General features: G+C 38.0%; 1 long non-coding RNA gene across 1 annotated transcript in view; it reads right to left on the bottom strand.

Moving 5' to 3' along the window:
* LOC132598121 (uncharacterized) overlaps window positions 1-22,424 on the bottom strand; it is a 149,480-nt gene extending 127,056 nt beyond the window's left edge. Inside the window, exon 1 of the long non-coding RNA XR_009565850.1 lies at window positions 22,365-22,424. This is a non-coding gene — a long non-coding RNA (uncharacterized lncRNA). The remainder of the gene's footprint in view (window positions 1-22,364) is intronic.
* Between the last annotated feature and the right edge of the window lie 775 nt (window positions 22,425-23,199).

The following is a 23,199-nucleotide window of genomic DNA, read 5'->3' on the forward strand; positions in this document are numbered from 1 at the left end:
CCTAGGCCTTCCCCCAGTTCCAAAGAGTAAATTTAATCAGAGAAGCGAGAAAATGCAGAAAGTGAGGAAAACAGTCAAGCAAGACAAAATAATAATAGTTTAGCCATTAAACAAAGTCAAGCACCTCTAGTTCCTCCTCAAGGGCTATAGATAATATTCTGAGCCATGTCCTTTGAACTGTTTTGCAGATACTGAAACCCCCACCAGGTGGAAGAAGTGAACTGTATTCTGCCCACAAGCACAGAGACCCCAGATGGGTTGGAACCAGAAGGTCGATGATGCAGACGCCTGATGACCTCCCCAGCAACCAATCAGAAGAATGTGCACTAGCTGATCACACATTCTAAACCCCCATCCCTTACCCTGTCTTTAAAAAACTTTCCCTGAAAGCCTTCCATGAGTTCGGGCCTCTTAAAGCACTAGCTGCCTGGACTCCTTGCTTGGCGCCCTGCAGTAAATGCTGCACTTTCCTTCACCACCACCCAGTGTCAGCAGATTGGCTTTACTGCCCCGCCCACCCCAGGGCAAGGGGACCCAAGTTTGGTCCTGTAACACTTTGACCTGTAGAATGTGAAGAAAGTGACATTACAGCAGCTCCAGGTGCAGGCCTCAAGAGGCCTAGTGTACTTCTATACCCCTTGGAACTCTGCCAGCCACCATGTGAACAAGTCTAGGTTACTTTTTGGATGATAAGAGACATGTGGCCAAGTTACTTCCAACATCCCAGTCCACAGCCACTAACCCCCAGAATCAGAGCAACGTAACTACCAGACAGCTGACCACAGATGTGTGACAGAGCCTAGCAAAGACCAACATTACCACACTGCTGACACCAGTGCAAGTTTCTGACCAAAAAAAGCATGCTCCAAGTCAGAGGTGGGCACAGTTTTTCTGGAAAGGGCCAGATAATGAATAATTTAGGCTTTGTGAGCCATATGTCTTCTCTGTCTCGTATTCTGCTTTGTTTGTTTATAATCCTTTAAAAATGGGAAAGCCATTCCTATCTCTTGACTTGTACTAAAACTGGCTACTGGTCAGATTTGGCCCATGAGCCAAAACTGGCTGGCCTCTGATCTCTGTAAATGTTTCTTGTTTTAAGATCACTATAGACTGAGTGTCTGTGTTCCCCTGAAATTCATATGTTGAAACCTAATCTCTAATGTGAGAATATCTGGGGATGGGGGCCCTGGAAAATGATTAGGTCATGAGGGTGGAGCCCTCATGAATGGGATCAGTGCCCTTATAAAAGAGACCCTAGAGAGTTCCTTGCTCCTTCTACTATGTGAGGATGAAGCAAGAAGATGGCATCTACGAACCAGGAAGTAGGCTCTCACCAAACACTAAATCTGCTGGCACTTTGATCTTAGACTTCCCAGCTTCCAGACCTATGAAAAGGAAATGTTTCTTGTTTAAGCCATGCAATCTAAGGTACGTTTTGCGAGAGCAGCCTGAACAGACTAAGACAAAGGCACTATGTTTTTGGATGGTTTGCTTTGCAGGAGAAGTCAGGGGATGCAATGTGAGATACTTCTATCAATTTAAACAAATAAACTTTTTTTTTTTTTTTGCGGTATGCAGGCCTCTCACTATTGTGGCCTCTCCCGTTGCGGAGCACAGGCTCTGGACACACAGGCTCAGCGGCCATGGCTCACGGGCCCAGCCGCTCCGCAGCATGTGGGACCTTCCCGGACCGGGGCACGAACCCGTGTCCCCTGCATCGGCAGGCGGACTCTCAACCACTGCGCCACCAGGGAAGCCCTAAACAAATAAACTTTTACACAATTTTTTTTTTTTTTTGCAAGCCAAATTGCCTAGACTTAGATTGTAACTTTGAAATCACAGTCCATGAGGGAAGATGTCAGTATCACACTGAAATAACTGAAAAGAGCAAGGTTGGAATCCCTCAAGAATTCATGGCCTTTGTTTAGAAAGAGTTCACGTATCTCTTATAAAAAGACCTTCTCTTTGAACCTTGAAAATCTGACGTACTCAGAAAGCAAACCATTCTCTGCATTATTTCTTGGCACTTAATGTAGCTTACTTCTGTTCTAAATGTGATTCTTTACAACATATGCTTGCTCTGATGGAAGAAATTAGCAAAGGATTATTGCTTTCCATAAGTCGATTAGGCTGAAAAGAAATGAGTTGTTTTTTCTTTCGCTGTCACACCAGCTTTATTTCTAAGACAACACGTGTGGGGATTGGATTCTATTAATGAAAAGATTACTGCAAAATTTGCCATCTTATGTTCCACGCACATCTTGTGTCAACCTTATTGGAATTGAACTCAATGTATATTCTCATGTAAATAAAATCAGGAAAACTTATGAAAAACAAAAGAGCCTTGTGTAATGAGGTAAGGGGTGTGTGTGTGCGCGTGTGTGTGTGTGTGTGTAAGAAAGAGAGAGCTAGAGGGAGAGAGACTTTCTTTCTTTTTTTGCTTTCTTTCAAAGGATAAAGGATAGCTTTTGAAAGAAGGGCAACTAGAAAACCTAAGTTTCTTTACATGGCACATTTCTTTCAGGGAGAAGCCTAGTTCTGTATAGATGTGGCTTTAAAAGGATGCTGATGTAACAGCACAATTCCTTATCTCCTAAAATTGTATCTGGTTCATTAACAAGGAGCATGATCAAAAACAAAGGAGACAGTCTTTTGTTTTCCAAAGTAGCCAAGCGAATATTATGGATTGCTTTGCTGAGCAAGTGTGGTTGTTTGTGGACCAGCAAGACTTCAGGAATCAACAGAATTTCTCTGTAAGGTATGTGAAAAATCTGAAACAGACAATGATTTCCACCACAGAGGTAGAAATAAAGAGCTCAAAGTCTTCAGTTACCTGGTTGCTTGGGCAATACACTGTTGACAAGATTGAGTTCAATCGTGAGTCATAATAAATATCAGATATTAATAAATTCTATTTATATTAAGTGAAATTAAAGTCTTATTTTAAAAATCTTAATTTTGCCCCAGAGCAGTACCTGTCAGTATAATAGTTAGAATCCTGTAAATAGAAGTAAATTCTCTCACTCTCTCTCTTCAGGAATAATGATTCATATACTTTATGCAAATATAGCACAATGTATGCAGGCAGGATCACTAGAAAACTTCACAATTCTTACCAGGTGTTTAGCCAGGCCAAGATTCCAAACTATCTGTTGGAACCTGGCTTTCCATACAGGTTACCACTGAATTATTCCACAGGTCTAAGCCCGTAGGGATTTCTGTGATTCCTTCTTCTTTATCAAGGTACCTTGAGTGGTCATTTAGAGACTTCATCTATCTTTTCCACATATGGACAGAAAAATGCCTTTTTTTTTTGCCTGCATAGGGTATATGTCAACACACTGTGGAAAAGAATTTTTAAAATGTTTCATACTAAAACTATTTCCATATACCCTGAAAAATCTAATCACTTGCCCTTGTTATTATATATACGTGATTTTTCCACATCACCCAGTACCCATCACCTTTTTTTTTTACTTTCTTATGAAAACCTCTTATTCTTTCATTTTTGATTATTTGTTGAGAACCTGCTATGTGCCAGGCTTTATCTAGTACCTAGGAATACAAAGATGATAGGAGTTTTTCTTTAACAGTCAGGGTTCCTTCAGAAAAACAGAACAAAAAGGAGATCTCTCGCTCTCTAGTTATTTATCTATCTAGAGAGATTTATTTTAAGAAACTGGCTCATGCAATGTGGTGACTATCAAGTCCAAAATGTGCAGGACAGACCAGCATGCTGGAGACCTAGGGAAGATTTGAAGCTGCAGCTCCAGTCCGAAGGCTGACTGCTGGTAGAATTTCTTCTGCATCAGGTAAGATCCATCTTTTTCTATTAAGGTCTTCAACTGATTATATGAGGCCCACCCACATTATGGATGATAATCTGCTTTACTCAAAGTCTGGTGATTTAGTGTTAATCTCATCTAAAAATGTTTTGACAGAAACATCTAGAATAACGTTTGGCCAAATATCTGAGTGCCACGGCCTAGCCAAGGTGACACATAAAACTAACCATCATAGCTCTTGAGTAACTCCGAGTCCAAGATGAGGATGATAAGACAAAGGTCAATTTTATCTGGGATGGAAGTGCTTGGAATGTGCAATGTGAATACTGGAGAGAAGCCCTTCAGTCCTCATGGAGTAGTTGAGGAGGATACTTAGGAGGAGGGAGGTTTTAAGTGATGGCTTATAGTCTGAATAGGCACCCATGAGGCAGATGGGTGTCAGAACCAGATAATGAATTCCATCACAGAGGTTGAAAACGTGTTAAAAACAAACAAATAGGAAAGAGAATGAATGTAAAAACAAATAAATATGAAACAACATGTATGTTCTAGAGATCAGAAGCAATGCATTATACATTGCAGTAATGATGAAGAGCAGCAGTAGTATAATGTGAAATGAGGGGTGAGCAGGAGCTTCTCAAACTCCCATGTCCTTTCTGAGACTTCTCCATCTACTGGTGAGTACATCCTTACGTTTTGGCACAAGACGTTCCAGCCTCACTTTTGTTTGCTCCTTGACTAGTTCGGCTTGATTTTTTTGACTCTACTACGTTGAAAGATTTCAACATAGGCGAAGCATGATGTAATGGAAAGAGATTTCAGAGTCAGAGAGAAGAGGCTGCCCCCTACTAAACACAGATCTTGGGTAAACCACTTCCTGTCTCTGGGCTTCAGTTTACTGGTATGTAAAATAAAAACAAGGATTATCAATACCTTAACAGGACTGGCATTCAGAAAAATGGCTGCTAACAGATAAAAGTACTAAGCAAATGACAGCTATAATTTTGATTATTACTGGGCTTTGGATTAAGAAATCTGAGAGTTCTCTTGGTGAGGAAAGAGGACAAATTGGAAGAAAAGACAGAGAAAAATTTCCACTGAATAGTTCATCATTGACATGAATGAGGTCAGGGAATTAGATTAAATTTAACAAAGTCCCGCCTAATCCTCTTTAGCTTTGATTTAAAGATTATAGAGAACATAAAATAGAAAAGCCATTTCCTGAGATTCACAGTAGCCCCTCTCAGGTCTTTCCCTTGCCTGGAACACTGCCAATTCTTCTCAGTCTGCTGGATCCCTAAGGAGTACGATTCTGAGAGAACTGGCTTTCAAGTATCAACCTCTCATCAACACTTGAGTTCATCTCTACATTTGCGTTCATCTCTCACCTAGTATCCTCCTTTGTTAAATGTAGAAGATAATTCCAAACTCAGAGCCTGTTGTGATGACTAGTTGATAGGATATCTGTAAATCGAATAGTGCTGTAATTGGAATAGAATTCACTCTCAATGTATATCAGCATCGCCCTCTAATTGTCATTGATCACATGTAGGGAATGAAGTCCTTCCTCTTTGCATTCCTGCTCTAACAATCCTAATCCTTTCTGAGGCCGTAGGTATTTTTGGCTAAATCCAGGGATACTCACATACAATAAGTGCCAAAAAGAAAATCACAGAAATCCAGTTTAAAAAAAAACAACTCTTAATTCTCTGATGTACTTAATATATTTTAGATATGGAGCTAAGTATTTTGTGTGATGTATTTGTTTCACAAAAGCAATACGGGTTAGATACTATTATCTCCATTTTACAGATGAGGACGCAAGCTTATGATAGCTTGCTCAAGATTTTATTCATTCATAAATTATTTACTGAGCTCCTTTGTTACGCCAGATAATACACCAGGCATTAGAAATACAAAGGTGAATATGGGAACGCCCTGATTTCTGATTATAGACGTCTTAGTAGGTCAAACAGAAATTAAACAAATAGTTAGCATGTGATGCTCGCACGGGGGCACAAGGTTCATTACAGGTGTAAAGCTGGTGTATACAAAGTGTGTGTGTGGCAGGGGAGAGATAGGGAGGGTACTGCACGAAGCTACAAATACAGTGCACAGGCCACTAACTGCTGTGGCTAAAACACAGGAACAACTGTATCTTACTTTTATCAAAATTCTGTAGGTGATCTGAAGTCTACTCCTCAAACTCTACTGCAGAGTAGTTAATAGTTTTTTAAAAGGCTTCATAGTCAATTGCACATTTTGCAACTAGTTCTCTGTACCAAGCAGTTTATGCACTTTTGATGTCAGGATACATGACATTGCTTGACTTAATTTCAAACTCTGCATCATTACAGACAAGAATATATATGATCGCTGCTATTCAATCCTGCCACTGTGCACTATGTGAGGTGAATCTAGAACTTACTAAAAATACCTCTAAATCACTGTTATGTTAAATGCTCCGGGAAAATGTGCTTATTAAAGGAATCTCCAAGACAAGTCAAAACCATCAGTACCTCTGGATTATCCAGGACAATAAAAAAATCAATTAGAACTGATAGGCATCTCCACCTAGCAGATGTCTCTTGCATTTTTCATATAGTGTCTGTGCTAATTAGGAAACAAACAGTGTAGGACTATTGGCTTTGGAGAGAGATCTATGTACTGCATAGGCAAGATTTTTAACATGTGTCAGCAATAAACACATATTGGGTTTCAATTAAAAGAAGAGTCTTTGAAGCTAAAAATGTTAAAGTATGCAGTCATGCTGATGAAGCACATGCCTGCAGTGAGGGTTTAACTTTCTTAATATAGCTTTAAGTGATGGATGATTTCCCCCTTCTTCTACACTTCCATTCCAAATAAACTCTACTTAACAAGCTATTTTACCTGAACATGATGATATAATTTTCTATTTTTGAAAAGAGACAGATGAATGGCTACAGATTGATCACTAATTTTACTGAGCATAACTTGAAGTATCCAAGAGATATTTAATTTCCTGAATTAGAATGTATTTAGCTAATGAATGCTTCTTCTGGATGTTAACGGCAGTCATCTGTTTTTTTGCCTCTCTGGACTACTGCTATCCCCAGCCAGCTTCATAACATGTCAAGGCAATCCTTCTCCTTTATCAGTCGTCCATACTCACTTTACACTTCATCAAACTATAGGAAATATCCATTTTTTAATCAATGATTCACATATTCACTTAGTCAATACTCACTGAACACATGGTAGGTTACAAAGATGAAATTGTCGCTGATGGGGAGACAGAAAAGAAGAACACTTCCATATCATATGATAATCATTAAAGTGATGTACATGTATATGTGAAGATCGTAGGTAGGGTGATGCATGGGGTAGGGAGGATGACCATACATTTTATCATGCAAAGCAGGACACTTTCAAGAACAAATGATGTCACTAATAACGATACTGGGTAGTAGTTGTAAAGCTGGACTCATCCATGCTATTTCACATATATAGCCACCCAGAGATAAGGAATGGGAATTAGTTCTTTTCATCACAGTCAGTATTTAATGAACAGACTCAATACTGACTAAGATATAATACTTGATAGCTAAGTAAACCTTGTGTTGTTTGAGACACACTTCACAGTTATATTTCCAGCAACAGCTCAGGCTGCTTGCACATGCCTCCTTAATACCTTACCATCCATCTTCTATCCTGAGTGACAGTCTGGGGTAACTTGGGCTGTGAACCTGAGAAAGTTTTGAGGGAGGTGCTAAACTCTTGCTGATATGGTGATGATTACTGAACCTGACACATGAAAAATGCTCATAATGTATCTGTCCAGTGATACACCCTGAAGGAGTATGTGAGAGTGCTTTCCTTCAACCTTCAGAAAGTCCACAGAGTAGAAGTGAAACGGGATATTATAACCCCTTTCTACTCAAGAAGGAGATCTTGTGTTTAACTTGACCTAGCATTCTTGACACTCTCCCTCCTGCCTTCAGGTACTATGTAAATATCAACCTCTTCCGGTGTCCAGGGTAAACCTCCCGAACCTTCTCCCTTTTGTCTGTTCTCTACTGCTGTCCCTTAGCTTGGAATCTGGTTCCTGTTCTCCCGCTACCCAGCTGGCTTTTCTCCCTACTCTGCTTCTTGTTTTCTGGTTCCTGAGCCACCCTAACCTGGTTCCATTAGACTCCGTTATACCTTCAGGTCACAAGCCTGACCATGCTCAACCTGTAACCACATCAACCTGGTTTTGTAGTCCAGAGCTCTCTTTCTTCTATTCCTAGCAAACAGAAGGGAGCTGTGGGTTCCAAAACAGGTTGATGCATGAGATAAAACTTACACAGGGCAAAACACACACATCTTAAGTCTACACAGGCTGATGTATTTTTCATAGCATGCCAATGCCAGTCCATGTGGCTGCCATCAAAATCAAGATGTAGATCGTTTCCAGTATTCAAAAAGGCTTCCTCACACCCCCTCACTGTAAGTATACCTCAAGGGTAATTACTATTCTGAATGTTATCATCCTAGATTATTTTTGCTTGATTTTAAACATTGTATAAATGGGCTCATACAGATTGAAAATGAAATCAGACATACCTTATAGGTATGTGAAGACACCTACCTGCACCCAGCTTTTAGATCTGTGATGTGGAACAGGCTGCACTGACCATGAATAAATCTTAGGATCTTGGCCAATATTTGCTGAATGGACTCAATGTTGAGTGTGCAAAGATCCAAACAAGGGCACCCCCAAACTGCCCAGCTGGATTCCTTTGCTATTATTTTGCCATAGGTGAACAGGTGCGCAACACAAATGTGTAATGAACATTTCCATCGATTCCGTAATGTTTTGAATGTTTTGAAAATAGATCCTTTGAGCATTGAATGTAATATCAGGCAGTCTTTTGGGTGATGGGCACAAGATCCATGTAGGGCTTTGGGGGAGTTCATCATTTAGAGATGACTTCAGGAATATTTAGCCACAGGATATTCTTAAATATACCCTGCTGTTTTCAGACCTGGTGTTAGGAAACTATTCACTGCCCTCATGACTCTCTCTAGAAATGAACTGAAAGAACTTGGAACATTTCTTATGAGTTATTGCAAATACTACTATTAGCTCAGCTAGAACAGATTAGAAAGGAATCCAGGGTTGTAAGTTCAAAACTGAATTTGGTCGCTCAGTACTTTCACAGAAGGGAAAAAAAACAAAAACAGCAAGTAAGCAAAAAAGAAAGCAAGCGAGAGAAATTACATATATATATATATATATATTTAAATTTGAACTTTATATATATAAAAATATATTGCATATGTAGAGTGAATAATATTAAGTCATTCCTATCACTGTCAGGAAAAAATATATATGTGTATTTTTTTATTCACTCATTACATTGAGCTATTTATTCATACCAGTCATATATTTTGCCCAGACAATATATTTTTGTTAATGCTATGTAACATTTTTATGTAACATATTTTAGTGAGCAATCACCATGTTCCAACATAAGCTATTTATGGACATACAAACATGATTAATTCCAGGGGTCATATTTTGGATTTCACCTTTGTCCAAAATAACAAGACATGGAAGAGAAAGCATGAAATATATTTAAGTCACAGAAACCCTCTGGCTGTAATTGTTAGAATACCATTTCATAGCTTTAACCAACAAGACTATATAACTATACCTGAAAATGCTGAAATTAGGAGAAGCAATATCCATTGTAAGAGGGTACGCTTTATACGAACCATTTTAATTTATGAACAAAAATATTAGAGCATCAGAGCTACTTTTTTTTTCTCCTTATGACATTTTTTTGAGGATTCTTATCTACGTAATTCAAAAACTCAGGTACTTCAAACAAAGAATAGTGTTGGCAATTTGGAAGTGTAAGCATTCAGTAAAATATAGGACATTTTTTTTTTTTTTTTTGCGATGCGCAGGCCTCTCACTGCTGTGGCCTCTCCCGCTGTGGAGCACAGGCTCCGGACGCGCAGGCTCAGCGGCCATGGCTCACGGACCCAGCCGCTCTGCAGCATGTGGGATCTTCCCGGACCGGGGCACGAACCCGTGTCCCCTGCATCGGCAGGCAGACTCCCAACCACTGGGCCACCAGGGAAGCCCAGGACATTTTTGAATACATAAGAAATATTGCCATCATATTAGAGGCTAATCAACTGCCTAATCTCCCTCTCAAGTGGAATTCTTTACTCCGATATACATGTATCAAAGAGTGAAATTATTCATACCAATAGCAATTTACTTTGCTTTCTTCAGTTTTTCAGATTTTTCTCAGTGGTTAGATTCCATCTTGTTGCCTATTTTCTTTTTCTAATGCTAGTGAAGCAAATGTTTTTTTAATATGATAGTGCTCCCAAGTTCAGAGTGGACAACTTCAATACAAAGCAAATTTACTGTGATTTTTTTAGGTTAAACTAATCATAGTCATCATCATTTTGAAGTCTAAATGACTTTCTGTTTATTCACAACTATTTCTGCCAAGAATTAGGTTGAATATTGGGGAAATATAAATAAGACAAAGCCCTAGCACTCAAGAAATCTAAGGCATAGATAGAGATTAGAAATACATTAACCCAGAAGTTTGGGCAGAGAAGAGAGACAAAAGAAGAGATCACTGACGATATAGGTGACACAGAGTCACTCTATAAGGGACTGAACTTCCAGTTTTATATACTGATACATCTATTTTATTCATTAAGACAAAGTTCATTGCATTTGAACACATCCCAATTTCTATCATGCGAAGAACACTGACAAATAAATACTAAAACTAGACAGAGTTTTCATCTAGTCCAACAGTCTTTTCTACAGAGAATAATGATGGTCAGACCACGTAAGGGACTTTCCTAAAGTCTCATAGTTGGGACTGCAAATTTCAGGTGGAAACTATCACACCAATCAGAGTTTGAGGGTCCTAGCAATTCCAGGTAATTTTGATGAGAATGGAAGCTTTAATTCTATTGTTAATAAACATAAAATTGAAACATAACCCTTGGTACAAAAGATTAACTTAGCAGTTTTCTTAGATACAAATGCCACCGTGCCTTACTAAGTGAAACAATTCCAAAATGGAGTGTACCAACTCCATATATGGTAAACTCCAGTGACAAATGTTTTGAATCATTATGTAAAACAAATTGAGTTAAACAGTTATTAAGCAAAAAGCATAATTGAGAGGCTCTGAGATATTAAACAGTAATTAGAATGCAAGCAGAATTATATTTGTTGAACTCTGGATAGCTAAAACAGGATATATAAATGCGAGAATCACATAAAATCCTGCTGTTGTGTCGAGGCCAATGTTTGGAGAAAAGAAGAAAGAAAAAAGGCATTTGCTCTAAGAGCTGACCTTGGTCACCTTTTCCTCCTCAGGATCATCTTGAAGATTACCAACCTTCTCATACTAAAATGAACACCTATACATTTCTACATTGTGAATTCAGATATGCTTATCAATTCTTTATATTCATAAATTGCTGTTTAAATACAATTCTTTTCTGAAGCTGCAACACCAGAAGGTGGTGGGGGGTGGATGTTGAAGAATGCTTAGAAAAATGTAATATTATACAGCAGGAACATAAAAAGTAATTGATTCATAATGGAATTATTGGATGGAAAAGGGTATAAAACAGTTTTACATGTACAAGAAAATGTGTAAACCATAACACTTCAATCAATTCAGCAATCAATTTCTGTCAGCAAAATCTCAATACTATTGAAATCCAAGAGCAGTGAAACAAACCAAAAAGACATTTTCTTTACAGCTGCTCACAGAAATACATATGCCTAGTCAACTGTCTCATATAATCAGAATGTTAATACGGTATAATGTGTTGAAAACTGGGGGTGTTTGTGATTAATTTACTACAAAATGTAGTCCACATGTGATTTTGGATATATCCACACACCCCCACATACTCAAAAAAGGAGAGCACTTTCACATATAATTAACCTGTAAGATAAACCCTTCGTCCACTTTGGGGGCTATTAATTTCATAATCATCCTTTGAATCTCCTTGACAGTGTTTGATATTTAGAAAGTGCATTGAAAATGTGAATGCTTCTCCAAGGTCACCCATGGTTTAGAAGAAAGGAAAGAGAGCATTTACGCAGAGAATTACCTTTACAAGACCAAAGAAGGGCAGCACGTAGGAAAGCTAACGATTATTTCTAGTGGATGCTACCATGCCCCTTGCAGATGCCCTTCACAAGACCAGTGCACCCATCCCCCCGCTATGGGTGACTGCTGACTCCTAAGGGCTCAGAGCTGCCCTCCGTTCTCAGAGATCTTCCCCAGGAATGGAAGACAGGGAGAGTGTTCCCCTTCACTCCAGCGGGAGTAGACAGCCATCAATGAATGACTGACATGAGGGGGCCAAAAATAGACACCCCAAGGAGGGACAACTCCTCAGGGAAGGACAACTCTGGTGCAATTCACAGTCCAGTGCTCCTGTGAGAGCTGATCACAGCCAAGAACCTGCCTGTAGCTGAGTCCCCTGCCCCTTCCTGCATTTCTCACTCCCTTCTAAAAACAACCCATCCCCCAAATGAATCACTTTCATAAGGATCCCTGTTTCAGGCTGTTTCTGAGAAAACTGATGTAATACAATCTTAAATGGAAAAGCTGATATGTGCTTGAGGCAAGCCCTTAGCCCTAACAAGCCTCTGTCTCCTATATACCGTGAGACTAAATGAGATTCTATTCTGTCTCCTAGAAGCTTCCAGCCAAGTTCCCCAGGCTCCCTTAATGGCCCGTAACTTAACAGATGTTCACTGGGGGAAAACCAATCATGCTTTCGGACCCTTCAAGTTTCCAGATTTTTACACCAGCTCTGCATGATGGCTAAATGCTTTTCTTCTTTTACCCAGAAGAGGTCCTGTGTGAAGGATAAAACTAATCCTTAGCCAAAATCCAAGATGTGAAAAATTTTTTTTTTTATAATTTATCCAGCTTTTGCTAGTTGTTGCAAGAGAAGCACACGTCTTTCCAAGCCTTGTCAACTTACCAAGAAACAGAAGCTTTTAGAATAGAGTTGTAATATGTACTATATCGGCATATAATATAAATCACACAAGATAAAGTTCTGCTTTAAACAGTCCAATGAATCTGAAAGTGTCTTAGAGAAACAAGTAGTTTTTTTAATATTTACTCAGTTTTTTAAATCACATATGATATTTTTCACTGCTTCCAGAAGAGCCAAGTTTCATCTGGTAGCATGTTTCTTCAGGCTGAAGAAAATCCTTTAGCATTTTTGTACTTTAGGTCTGCAAGTAATTAATTCTCTTATTTTATTTGAAAATGTTTTTATTTCATTTTCATTCTTGAAGAATATTTTCACTGGATACTGAATTCTGAATTTGCAATGTTATTTTCTTTCTTTCAGCATTGTAAACCTGTTGTTTTCCTATCTTTTGATTCCCATGATTCTTTTCTTCTAAGAGGTCAGCATTCATTCAAATAATTATTTTACATATATAACATTTTGTTTTGCTTTGGCTGCTTTAAGACTTCTCTCTACGTTTCATATTCAGCAGTTTGAGTATTATGTGCTAATGCATTTTTAAGTTATCCTGTGTTCTGTTCATTGAGTTCCCTTGAGTTCATAAATTTGTTTTTCACCGAATTGAGGAAATCTTTTCTCTTCCCTACTTTTATTCTCTTCCTTTTAGAAGTATAAATGCATATGTTAGATCTCTTGATATTGACCCATAGGTCCATGTGATTCTGTTCATATATATTCAATCTCATCTTTCTTTGTTCTGATTTGATAAATGATATTGATTAATCTAATTCTTGATGTTTTCCTCTGCAATCTCCATTTTTTTCTGTTAAACCGTTGGGAGAATTTTTCATTCAGATATTATAATTTTCATTTCTAAATTTTAAAATTTCTATTTATATGCTGATATGTACTGTTTAATTATTTTGAGCATGTTTTCTCTATATCATTGAGTATAGATGCAATAGCTTTTAAAATGTTTTGTCTGCTAATTCCAACATACACCTCATTTCATCGTTAGTCACCTTTGTTGCCTTTTCTCTTGAGAATGGGTCACATTGCCCTTGTTTGTATATGATTAATAATTTTGGATTAGATCCTGGTTATTTTGTATGGTATGTTGTTTATGATATGGATTCTATTAAATTCCTCTGAAGGACTTTTTTTCCCAAACCAATTAACATGCTTAAACCTACACTGTGAGCTCGGTATTAACTTCCGTGGTTCAAATCTCAGTTTAACTATATAAGCCTTTTCTACACCGCTTTTAGTCTGATTCTCAACATGTGCGATTCACTGAGAAGCGTGAGACTTACACAGTGTTTACGTGGCACTCCCTTCTGGATTAGTTTTCTCAATCCCCAGGGGACAGCTGGCATAGACTAGACTACTTTTTTTGATCTCTCTGACCACCTTGCCACTCTACAACTGCAAACCACCCTTGAAGCAACATTACAAGTGAATGGAAATTCATTCTCATTCTGGTTTCTTCTCCAATTATTCAGTCTCCTCCAAAATCTGTCTACTTTTGTTGACTCTTCAGAATTACCAAGTATTTTTATCTTTTTTATTCTGTCTGAGGTATAGATGTTGTCACCAGCAGGGTTGGTCTCTAGGGGGTGATTATACCACCATACTTTAAAGGCAACCTCTACCCCATGAACTCGTTGTAATTTTACAATAGTTTTCTTTTCATAGCAAACTATATTTTGTTTAATGACTAAATATCTTCTCTAACTTTTTGAGAATGCAAATGAGAAATTTAAAAATATTCTTATTGTCTCTAACATTTCTTTTATTTATGTTAAAAATTAGTGGATCTGTTTCATTTAATTAGCTCCTCCTCTCTGAATGCCAAAATGATAAAGGTCCTTACTCTGCACCTTTAATTCCTAACATGGAAATTCTAATTTCAACCTGTGTGCAAACGATGATGCTGAACAACAGGGTGTTGGGGGCAAAGGAGCAGATAGGGCGATGTCAACCCACACCATCAAATTGCAAAGTTCTTTATATTTTTAAAACAGCTTTCTTGAGATAAACTTGATAAGCAAAGAACTGCACATATTTAACGTGTACAGTCTGATGAGTTTGGACACATGTGAACACCTATGATGCCACTGCTACAATCAAAGGAATAGACATATCCAATAATTCCCAAAGCTTCCTTGTGTCCCTTGTTTTGGTTTTTGTGGTAAGAGCCCGTAACATGAGATTTACCTTCTTAATAAATTCTGAAGTGTACAATACTGTATTAACTCTAGGCACCATGTTGTACAGCAGATCTCGATTTAGTCACCTAGCACAACTAAAACTTTATACTCGCACAACAAGTCTCCGTTTCCCCCAACCCCTGAGCCCCAAGCAACCACTATTGTCCTCTGTGCTTCTATGAGTTTGACTATTCTGCATACCTCATATAAGTGGGGTCTTTATGTTCTTTTAACTCGTCTTTCTTTTAACTAGTCTACTGTTCTTATCAAGGGACAGTGGTCTTGGTGTTCCATTACATGCACCAATTTGTAAATCTGTTTCCATCTTCTACTGCATGGACTTCGAGTACCATTATTTCTGCTCTGGTTCATCTTTCTTCCATCCACATTTAGACTTAACAAAAAAAAAAAAAAAAAAAAGGAAAGAGTCCTTGCTTCTCCAATAGCCTCCTCTCTGTCTTCCTTCGTTCTATGTTATGGGCATTTCAAATAATATTTTACAAAGAATAAAAAGTCAACATATGTCTTCAATTAGAACTGGAGTCCCAATATAATTTTAAAAATAAATTACTTTAACAGGGAAAAGAAACCAATTAACATGGTAAGCAAACTGAACATCCTATTCAGTCTGGTAAATATTATCTTCAAATGAAACATAAGCAAATACTGTTGTAAAAGAGAAAGGTCTTTGGGAAAGAGGCCATATTTATTACCCCAATGTACCAATTTTGTGAGTGAAAGGGGTTCTAAAATAATTAACAGCTGAAAACTGATCTATACCAAGTATAAAATGAGACTTTGACCACCCAAGACTCAGGGCTTTATTTATTTCCTTTTAGTTTCAAGATCTTTATATTCTGGATAGGGGAGAATCATAAACTAAAGAGAAGCTCCAAGAATATATGTCATTGGACTGGACAGATCCCCAGTCTACAAGATGCTGTCAGCCATTTCAATATTCCATTCCACCAATCAATCTGAGTAGTTGCCACGGGGTGACTGGGTCTATGGAAAGCCAGTGAATCCCAAAGGTATGAGCCAATGCCCCATTTTGTACGTTGGAAGAGAGAGAGAGCTCTCAGGCGAAGGTGACGGTGTAATCCCAGATGCAGCAAGTCCACACATCTGCCAGCTGAAAGTAGAAAGAGGAATAAAGGGGTGCAGGAATGAGTCCTTTCCAGGTGACTGACTGCCCCTTTGGGCAGAGGCAAAGTTGTAGGTGCTGACGTGACTCAGGCACTTGTTGCTGTGTCTGGTGGCAAACTCTGCCATTTGCCAACTCTGCTAAAGCTCCATTTGCCAGATGCAGTTGCGACTTTGGTCGCCTTCTCTGTCTTTTTGTTTTTCCTCATCCCCTATCACAACACTCTTAAGCCAAGACTCCTTTCTCCTTACTGCAACATTGGACCTTTATGATGGCTTTTTATTTCACTTCTTAAATCCTGTAGCGAGCAGGGAGCAAATGTAGTTATTTCATTCTTCTCGTTCTCTACGAAATGGCTGGCGAGACAGCAGATGTTAGTAGTCCAGTTTCCTCCTTCAGCTGCCTGTAGGTTACATTCCTCAAAAGAGAGCTGAATATCCCCAAATCTGGGATGCCCAACGTGTGTTCCCCCATAATTGCTCTGTGAAGAAACTGTCTCTGCTGCCAAAAGGTGTGGCAACTCTTAAACAACATATGACTAAAATAACTGTGCCATGACTATGACACAGAATTTCAGATTCCTTGTTCTTGAATTATTGATTTATATTTTAATACTCACTGAGGGGGAAAATAGATTTGAAGTGTCTTACAATGTAACTGTATGTAATGCGTATGTTACACACACACACACCAAGTCTAACTCAAATTGTACAAGTCAAATGCACTCACTTCCTAAGCAAATCTAGTTCATGTGATTGAATATGAGATCAGTTCTCACTTTTCTGAAAGACATTGTAAAGAGAGAAACCTAATTTTCTTTTGAAAGAGGACATAAAGTAACAAATCAGGGAGCTATCCTCTCCTTGGTACAAAATTTCAAAGTAAGGTGATAATATGGAATTTTATAACTAACTATTGATTAATAAAATTTTGTGAAATGCTTAAAAATAAAGATACTTTTGCAGCTTTATTTTACTTATTTACTTTTGTCTGATTGTTTTATATCAAGCCTTTAAAAAAAGGTTTGATAGAGTAGTATTATTTAAACTTATTCCCAAGTCCAATTTATCTCTTCATCTATTTATCTACCTATGATTCCTAAATTCTGCTTCCAAGTAGTACTCTGTGGGAAGAATTCTACATTTACAGAGTTTGGCAAATGCTGCACAACTCCTTCTTTAATTATACCAAAGGTATCGCAATATAGATACTGTGTACTCCTGCATTCACGGACCCTTTATGCCCTGTCTAACTTCATTAATCCAAGAGCTTGTCAAAGTAATTTGACTTTTGAAGCTCCTTTTCATAATTAACTTTTCATAAAACCTAATAAATTACTTTGGGGAATGATAGCATAAATAATTCAAATCAGTTGCTTTATATAGAGTATTTTTTTTAAATAATCACAGTTTAACATTTGATCAATGTCTACTTTTATTGCTTGTTAATTGTCCTGCCCTAAAAGAGAGTGACCATGCTTGACATTTCTTCTATCTCACAGTGCACAATAAATTAATCTTGGAAATATACTGAGTCCTAAAAATATATATATACGTACATGCATACACACATATATACATACATAAATTGTTGAGGGGATGGTTGCAATATATATATTCCTCAACCATAAGAAAATTATTAGTCAAAACAGTCTGGCTGAAGCAGAAGTCAGTGAAGACATCTGTGAAAACATTTCACCCAGTCAACAATTTGGAAATTTTAAACTTTCAAAACGTTGAGTCTGATGACTAAACTTAACATTACTGGCCAACTTTCACGACATAGCTACACATGTTTCTCTGGTAAGAGCTACACTTTATCAGAGGGGTGGGATAGGGAGGGTGGGAGGGAGATGCAAGAGGAAGGAGATATGGGGATGTATATATGTATAGCTGATTCACTTTGTTATACAGCAGAAACTAACGAACCATTGTAAAGCAATTATACTCCAATAAAGATGTTTAAAAAAATAGTAATAAAATAGATAACAACAAAGAAAAAGAGCTACACTTTATGTAATAAACCAAATTACAAAATGCCAATGAAGTTTTTTAATAGTTTTTGTTGGTTAATTTTATTCCCATATATTTAAGATTCTTTCATGAAAATGCACTACAGTGATGGGGGCCCAGCGGCCCCATCACTCTACCCCACCATCCAAAAGGAGGGCTTAGTAGGAGACTAATCACATAATAACTCTTAAGAAATATATTCCACAAAATGAATAGGTGATTTATCAATTTTCACAAAGGAGATGGGAACAATTAAGATTTCACCAACACATGTGTCGATAAATTGAAGTGCTTTTAGAAGGAAGATTTCAAGTGCTTTCTAAAGGACAGGGTCCACCTTTCTTATTGCCTCAGACAGAGAGGAAAAGTAATTCATATATTTAAATTAGCTTTGAGTAACGGTGAAAAGAGACCTGAATGAAAGTAATTATCGGGTGTAAAATCTCATTAACTTGAAATAAAAATGAACTGGGGAACGGCAGTTCTGAGTTTCATTTCCCAAATCTGTTCATAAAGGTATACATATCGTCCAACTTTTCTCCTATATCACCAACTATATACTCAGAGGAAATAATTTTGTAATGAGTAATACAAGACTTGGAAAACATGAAAAGGAGAGAGAAAAATAAAATTTGGACCAAGGGTGGTTGATGCACCTGAAGAGTATACATAAGGATGCTTCAGAGACTCAAAAAAATATTACTTCAAATTAAAATGCCTTAACACAGATTTTCCTCCTTATTTATTGTTTTCAAGTTTATAAGATACTATATATGCATAAGTTTTAAATATCCAAACAATCAAAAAATATATAGGGTAGAAACAGTATTCTTCTTTTAATTTTGTTATCTTCTTTTAGCATATCATTTACAAGCTTCTAGTAACATCCACTGGGTATGTATTTTATATATTATATATATATATATTATAACACACACACACATATATGACATAAACACAATTTTATTTTTTAATTTAAAATATGCCATAAGTCCTGTTTTATGACAGTTCATAGATCTACTTCCTATGAAAGCTTGCAGAATATTCTGCAATATGCATATAAATGCAATTTATTTATCCAGTTTTATATTGAAGGATATTTAGGTGATTTTCACTGATTTTCTATTATACATGGTGCCCTAAATTATACCTTGGTACATTCTACTCCGTGTACACAGAACCTGCTTAAGAATATGTACAGAGAGCATCTCTGGAGTGATAGGTTTGAAATATGTAAAGGATAAGGTACTTTGAATATTCCACTGGGTGCAATCATACCTTCTGTTCATCTGTGGGTATACGTGGAAGCTGTGAAATAAACTTGCAGAAAACTTCTACAAATTTTTTTTGACCTTGTGCTTGAGATTTCATTATTATTGGGAATAATTTTTAAATATGCTGGCATTAAAATATCAGGTGTCTTTGAACATTTCGGCCCCAAAAATGTTTGAAATATGCTTTTACGACAGCAGAGAGGGATAAAAACCGAAGTACTACCATTAAGTGCTCTTACAAAGGCAAGCACAGGCATCATCTATTTATTATAGGAGCTTCTCTTGAAATTGCTGCCGAAATTTTATATTTTGAGTAGTCACAGGAGGGAATTACAATATTATGCTGCTGCAGAAGAAATCTTCGCATTACATATCCCAATGAATATTTGATACCACTTATTTTTCATTCCTTGACTCTCTAAATACATCAGAAACTATACTATTTTTTTGTCCAGAACATTTGGAAATAACCCTGATATTCTGAAGAGTCTCAGCTAGTCATGTTTTTAAAATGATTTGTTCTTTACGACATTTTCAGGATGTTTACAGTTTAAGAACACTCAGGATTTAATACTGCACCTTCTACAGTTGAATACATTTTACTTAACACATTTTATTCTGATCATGAATATTTTTGTCTTGCTGGATATTGAATTAGATACAGTTCCTGCTTTGAGGCTCACAATCTCACTGAGAATATGGCGGCAGGTTAGGGTGAGAATGTCGAATGAGGACCACTCATCCTGACCCAAATGGGATAACTTCAAAATTAGAATATCGTGAGGCTCTGGGTCATGAATAACAACTGTTTCTACCTACAGAAATTGTAAAAGGAAACTACATTTTTCACTATAAAGATGCTTTAGATTGAAGTCAGAAAATCTGTGGTCATGCCTCACCTTCACCACATACCAACTGTGGCACTTTGAACTGTCCCTTGCCTCCCTAAGCCTCACTTTTCTTGTCTCTGAAATTGAAATGTACAACGTGGAATACCTATCACACATTCTCACCCCATTGCTCCAGGGGAAATATGCTTCTTTTGCTTTGCCTTCCATCTCCCTCCCCATCCCCCACCAATCTCTGCTGGTAAATTTCTTAGCATTTTTCAAGCCATCTCTGAGTTCACTCCCCTTGGAAACATTACTAGTCCCTTTTTGACAGAAGTTGTTACTCCTTTGCATAGGATACCATGGCGCTTTTAATGCGACTCTAATAGAACAGGGAGGTGGAATTGGAAATTAACACATTTCTGGAGAACTTGCTGTGTGCCAGGCACTGTGCAAATGATATTCACACTTTCTCAGTTAATTCTAAAAACAACTTTTAAAGGAGGTGATGATCTCTCCATTATCCAAGTGATAAAAGAGAAAAGTGAGAAAAAGAGCCTCTGGTGTTTAAAGTCATAGAGCTGGCGATGAGGGAGTTCACAAAAAGGCCCATTTCAGATGCCAGGGTTTGTATTCTTTATACTAAGTAGCACTCATTTTATTATTTTACTTTATATTATATATTGTCCTTGTTTTTTTTCCTGAAGATTCCACTTATATGGCGTTCCTTTTCTTTTTTTTTTTTTGGCGGTACGCGGGCCTCTCACTGTTGCGGCCTCTCCCATGTGGAGCACAGGCTCCGGACGCGCAGGCTCAACGGCCATGGCTCACGGGCCCAGCCCCTCCGGGGCATGTGGGATTTTCCCGGACCGGGGCACAAACCCGTGTCCCCTGCATCGGCAGGCGGACTCTCAACCACTGCGCCACCAGGGAAGCCCCTATTCACTACTTTTTGATTGTTCGCTTGTTTGCAATCTGAGTTAAACAGGAAGCTTCTGCCTCCCTCACACTTCTTACATATATAAACGTCAGGTAAAATATAACAGGAAATATTTATAAGATATACAGAGAGTCTTAGAAGCAAGTAGGAAATTCAAAGTACCAGGAGTGACAATGAACTTCTAAGACATTGATGTAAGTGCGAGATGAAGCCAAAAGGAACACAGTTGATTGGAAACAGATACATACTTTGGGTCTGGGACGGAACATCCACAGGAAACCCATACACAGTGGAGAATAAATAATAATCTTTTTCTCCCATAAACACCAGGAAAGAAAACAACAGCAGCAGCAGCAGCAACTACAATGAAACCTTTAGACAGTAAGCTGTCTAGAGACACTGTCATTAGGCCTAAGCTAGGAATACAGGCCTGCGCTAGCCCTAGGTGTGGAGTGCTAACATCAATTACTAAACTTGTGAATACCCCAAGCCAAAAAATTAACTGAAGCTCAGTCCAGTAAAATAGTTAGGGCTTCTGGAGACGAAAGCTCATATCGAAGCCCTATGAACATTCCCGCAACTCAGCATAAGACCCCTAAAAACAATACCGGCTAAAGGGGAGATTGCAGAAACATACGAAGCACCTGAAGAAATACATTAATGTTAAAGCTCGTAGACAAACAAATGGGAGGGTTGCCTCCCAGGGACACAGGTAATAAAGCAATCTGAAAAATAATTTTAATTTAGGATGTTTTAAATAGAAAAATAACAAAGAATGTTTCCACTATGATGATCTGAAAGTACTCTTGCTACAAATTCCTAGGAAGCCTGGGTAAAACATAATAAAAGCATATTTTAAAGGCACAAAAGAACACTTACAAATGAAAAGTAAGCCACCAGGTGCCAAAATGAAGAGGGAATAAAAACCAGAGCTCTAAGTATCTATTTATTATTAATGCCTCGGGGGCTGAACAGGAGGGAAAGAAAGGCAGGTAGGTGCTTGCCTCTGTCAAATTTGGGTTTGGGTTTCAGTGCCCTTGTATGGACAGGAAACAGGGGCTTACTTGGGGTGCACTGTTGGAAGAGACCCCTGCACAAAGCTGGAACCTACAAAGGACCACAGGAATTATAAAAAAAAAATGTCCACTTACTGGCACAGGTGGACCATGGAGGCTTCTCTTCTCTATCTCTCTTCTGGAACTGATTAAAAATTTTCTCCTGAGGTATCCAACCCTGAGTGAGGGATCTGTACGAGAACATAATAAATTTCTGTTTTAAATGATTGCAGAAATAAAAAGAATTACTGAAACTAAAGACATGAAAAGACATCATGACAAAAGGGAAGGGGCCAATTTTTTTACAAAGAAAATTACATACAATTTCTTTAGAAAAAAATTAAAACTGAAATATAGAGTGCAGAGAGGAGAGGGCAGAAGTACGGATGACAGATTAAGATACATGGAGTATAGGAAGAGAAGTTACAATGCTGTGACAATAATCAAAGAGACAATGGGAAGGGTTTTTGAAAGTTAATGGCAGGAATTCTCATGTTTGAGAGATACAGTGAGTCTTGGGACTTCCCTGGTGGCACAGTGGTTAAGAATCCGCCTGCCAATGCAGGGGACACGGGTTCGATCCTTAGTCCAGGAAGATCCCACATGCCGCGGAGCAAATAAGCCCGTGTGCCACAAGTACTGAGCCTGCGCGCTAGAGCCTGGGAGCCACAGCTACTGAAGCCTGCGCACCTGGATCCCGTCTCCGCAACAAGAGAAGCCACCACAATGAGAAGCCCGCACACCACAATGAAGAGTAGCCCCCTCCCGCCGCAACTAGAGAAAGCCCCCACGCAGCAACAAAGACCCAACGCAACCAAAAATAAATAAATAAATAAATTTTTAAAAAGACAGATACAATGAGTCTCAAGCAGGATAACTGATAAATCTACAACTATATGACTTGTATACAAATATAGAGAAAAACTATCTC

Source organism: Globicephala melas, chromosome 11 (genome assembly GCF_963455315.2).
Source record: "Globicephala melas chromosome 11, mGloMel1.2, whole genome shotgun sequence".
NCBI lineage: Eukaryota > Metazoa > Chordata > Mammalia > Artiodactyla > Delphinidae > Globicephala > Globicephala melas.